The sequence below is a fragment of the Cervus canadensis genome, chromosome 12 (genome assembly GCF_019320065.1).
Source record: "Cervus canadensis isolate Bull #8, Minnesota chromosome 12, ASM1932006v1, whole genome shotgun sequence".
NCBI lineage: Eukaryota > Metazoa > Chordata > Mammalia > Artiodactyla > Cervidae > Cervus > Cervus canadensis.
The window spans coordinates 10,139,973-10,144,555 of NC_057397.1; the positions used below are offsets into that span (position 1 = coordinate 10,139,973).

The 4,583-nt window shown below is 44.5% G+C and overlaps 1 protein-coding gene and 1 non-coding gene across 2 annotated transcripts in view; both read left to right on the forward strand.

Moving 5' to 3' along the window:
* Positions 1 to 4,583, forward strand: part of SPATC1 (spermatogenesis and centriole associated 1) — a 34,349-nt gene that overhangs the window by 8,376 nt on the left and 21,390 nt on the right. The window lies entirely within an intron of this gene.
* On the forward strand, positions 4,012 to 4,084 carry TRNAG-UCC. The gene has a single exon. It is a non-coding gene; the product is annotated as a tRNA-Gly (tRNA).

Consider the following 4,583-nt stretch of genomic DNA (forward strand, 5'->3'; position numbering starts at 1 on the left):
TGGCCCCGCCCCCAGGGCAGCCCCTGGGCTCTAGCTCCGCCCACAGGCCCCGCCCCTCGAGCGGACCCCTTGCTCTGGCTCCGCCCCTACGCTCGCGCCCCGCCCCGTCAGGGCCCACCAGGGCGCCCAACCCTCTTCGGGCACCCTGCTGGACCTCCGCCACCTCGACTGTCCCACGTCTCCGTCCCCACGAGGACTGGGGTCTTGGTGGCCGGGCCGCCCTTACCCGGGTGTGGGCCGGGCGGGGTCCTCGTGGGGCCGGCATTTTCGTGCGGGAGGCAGGGTTCCGAGGCCGGAGGCCGGCGAGGCCGCGGACGGTGGGCAGGCCCTGGAGCGATGGCTGCCGAGGCGCAGTCGCCCAGAGCCCGAGGCCGGCCGGGGAGAAGACGCTTGGGCTTGCCCGAGGGCGGGACCATATGGCGGCCACTTGCTGACCGATGCGATGAGGGGCAGGAGACCCGAGTAGGAAACAGTTAAAACACTGTAAACTTCATTGGTAAATATAAGACATTTGCTTTTCAAAAAGAAAAAAACTTTAATTGTTCTATGTAACAAACAAAGCTTTCGGAACCCTAAACAATTCTTATGTGTAAAATAAATAAGTGAAGTGAATCTAGGCTCTCTTTAAGTTTCTAACACTGTGTGTAGTAACATGGGAATTCCCTGGTGGCTCCGCAGTAAAGAACCCAGCTTCCAAATGCAAGAGATGTGTCTTCGATTCCTGGGTCAGGAAGATCCCCTGAAGAAGGAAATGGCAACACACTCCAGTGTTCTTGCCTGGGAAATCCCATGGACAGAGGGGCCTGGCAGGCTATACTCTGTGGGACTGCAAAAGAATCAGATACGAATTAACTAAACAACAAAACATGTAGTAAAGTACCTAGGAACATTTCAACTCACAAATCTAAATCAGTAAAACATAAATTATAGTAAGGTTAAAACAATCAATCACCTGCACATTTTGCTTGAGAATACAAAACTATATAGGACTGAAATCCCTTAAACCAAGGCTTAATCTGGGATCAAGGACACTGTTGGCTCAGGACACTCCTGTTCATGGGAATCCCCTGTGGTCCAGTGGTGAGGACTCTGTGCTTTCAAGTATCCCCACCCCCAGCCAAAATTTCAACAGGCTGATCCTGAGATTCTCATCGCTGACCTTTATGGGTCAAAAACCTGTGGACACTGTGTCCACAACTGAGGCCACAACAGTCTTGGCTCCAAGCAGTGGATATACACTCCCCCAGGAGCTGTACCCACACATCGTGCAGTGCCATCCAGGGATGCACTTAACTGGCCCCTGAACCTTGACAGTGTCTTCACTGCAACCCTAAATGCCGTCAATGAGTCTTTTTGTTAATAACAATTTCCAGTTCAGTTCAGTGGCTCAGTCGTGTCTGACTCTTTGCGACCCCATGGACTGCAGCACACCGGGCTTCCCTGTCCATCACCAACTCCCGGAGCTTGCTCAAACTCATGTCAGTGATACCATCTCATCCTCTGTCGTCCCCTTCTCCCAGCATCAGGGTCTTTTCCAAGGAATCAGTTCTTGCGATCAGGTGGCCAAAGTATTGGAGCTTCAGCTTCAGCTTTAGTCCTTCCAATGAATATTCAGGACTGATTTCCTTTAGGATGGATTGGCTGGATCTCCTTGCTGTCCAAGGGACTCTCAAGAGTCTTCTCCAACACCACGGTTCAAAAGCATCAGTTGTTTGGTGCTCAGTTTTCTTCATGGTCTGACTCTCACATCCATACATGACTACTGATAAAACCATAGCTTTGACTAGACTGACCTTTATATGCAAAATAATATCTCTGCTTTTTAGGTTTGTCATGGATTTTCTTCCAAGGAGCAAGCATTTTTTAATTTCATGGCTGCAGTCACCATCTGCAGTGATTTTGGAGCCCAAGAAAATAAAGTCTGTCACTGTTTCCATTGTTTCTCCATCTATTTCCCATGAAGTGATGGGACCGGATGCCATCATCTTCATTTTTTGAATGTTGAGTTTGAAGCCAGTTTTTTCACTCTCCTCTTTCACTTTCATCAAGAGTCTCTTCAGTTCCTCTTCACTTTCTGCCATAAGGGTGCTGTCATTTGCATATATGAGGTTTTTTATATTTCTCCCAGCAATCTTGATTCTAGTTTGTGCTTCATTGAGCCAGGCATTTCAAATTATGTACTCTGCATATAGGGCTTCCCTTGTGGCTCAGCTGGTAAAGAATCCACCTGCAATTCGGGAAACCCGGGTTTGATCCCTGGGTTGGGAAGATCCCCTGGAGAAGGGAAAGGCTACCCACTTCAGTATTCTGGCCTGGAGAATTCCATGGACTGCATAGTCCATGGGGTCACAAAGAGCAACTTTCACTCACTCACTGGCTCAAACACAACTGAGCAACTTTCACTCACTCACTCACTCTGCATATAAGTTAAATAAGCAGGGTGACAATATACATCCCTGATGTACTCCTTTCCCAATTTGGAGCCAGTCTGTTGTTCCATGTCCAGTTCTAACTGTTGCTTCCTGACTTGCATACAGAAGTTTCAAGAGGCAGATAAGGTGGTCTGGTATTCCCATCTCTTTAAGAATGTTCCAAAAAAAAAAAAAAGAATGTTCCACAGTTTGTTATGATCCACACAGTCAAAGGCTTTGGCATAGTCAATGAAGCAGAAGTAGATGGTTTTCCGGAACTCTCTTGCTTTTTCTATGATCCAAGAGATGTTGGCAATTTGATCTCTGGTTCCTCTGCCTTTTCTAAATCCAATTTGAACATCTGTAAATTCTTGGTTCATGTATTGTTGAAGCCTCGCTTGGAGAATTTTGAGCATTATTTACTAGCGTGTGAGATGAGTGCAGTTGTGCAGTAGTTTGAACATTCTTTGGCATTGTCTTTCTTTGGGATTGGAATGAAAACTGAGCTTTTCCAGTCTTGTAGCCACTGCTGAGTTTTCCAAATTTGCTGGCATACTGAGTGCAGCACTTTCACAGCATCATCTTTTAGAGCTTGAAATAATTCAAATGAAATGCTATCACCTCCACTAGCTTTGTCCGTGGTAATGCTTCCTAAGGCCCACTTGACTTTGCATTCCAGGATGTCTCGCTGTAGGTGAGTGATCACACCATGGTTATCTGGGTCATGAAGATCCTTTTTGTATGGTTCTTCTGTGCATTCTCGCCACCTCTTCTTAATATCTCCTGCTTCTGTCAGGTCCATACCATTTCTGTCCTTTATTGTGCCCATCTTTGCATGAACTGTTCCCTTGGTATCTCTAATTTTCTTGGAGATCTCTAGTTTTTTCCATTCTATTGTTTTCCTCTATTTCTTTGCACTGATCACTAGAAAAGGGTTTCTCAGCTCTCCCTGCTATTCTTTGGAACTCTGCGTTCAGATGGGTATATCATTCTTTTCTTCTTTGCCTTTCACTTCTCTTCTTTTCTCAGCTATTTGTAAGGCCTCCTCAGACAAGCATTTTGCCTTTCTTTTTCTTTTTTTTTTTTTTTGCCTTTCTTTTTCTTGAGCATGGTCTTGATCACTGCCTCCTATACAATGTCACGAACCTCTGTCCATAGTTCTTCAGGCACTCTGTCTGTCAGATCTAATCCCTTATTTCTCACTTCTACTGTATAATCATAAGGGACTTAATTTACATCATACCTGAATGGTCTAGTGGGTTTTCCCTACTTTCTTCAATTTGAGTCTGAATTGGCAATAAGGAATTCATGATCTGAGCCACAGTCAGCTCCCGGTCTTGTTTTTGCTGACTGTATAGAGCTTCTCCATCTTTGGCTGCAAAGAACATAATCAATCTGATTTCAGTATTGACCATCTGATGTCCATGTGTAGAGTCATCTCTTGTGTTGTTGGAAGAAGGTGTTTGCTATGACCAGTGTGTTCTCTTGGCAAAACTCTGTTAGCCTTTGCCCTGCTTCATTTTGTACTCCAAGGCCAAATTTGCCTGTTACTTCAGGTATCTCTTAATAACAATTTTATTAAGATATAATTCATGGGACTTCCTTGGTGGTCCAATGGTTAAGACTTTGCGTTTCCAACGCAGAGGGCACAGGTTCAATTCCTGGTCAGGGAACTAAGATTCCTCATGCCACAAGGCAAGGCCAATAAACAAACAAAATATATAATTCACATACATACCATACAATTCACCAATTTAAAGTGTACAATTTAATATTTCTTGATATATGCACAGATATGTACAAACACCACCATAATCAGTTTTAGAACTCTTTCATCACCCCAAAAAGAAATCCTTTAGCAATTACATTCCTACCACTCAATCCTCTTCAGCTGTAAGCAACCACTAATTTACTCTCTGCTATTATGGATTTGTTTGTTCTGGACATTCCATATAAGTGGATTCATATATAAGTGGCTTTTATGGCTGGCTCCTTTCATTTAGAATAATGTTTTCAAGGTTTATCCATGTTATAGCATGAATCAGTACTTCTAGGTGGGAGATGGGGGAGGTTGTTTTTATGGATGAATAATATTCCATTAATGGATGTACTACATTCATTTATCCATTCAGCAGTTCATGGACTTTTGTTTCCTCCTTTTGGCTATTATGA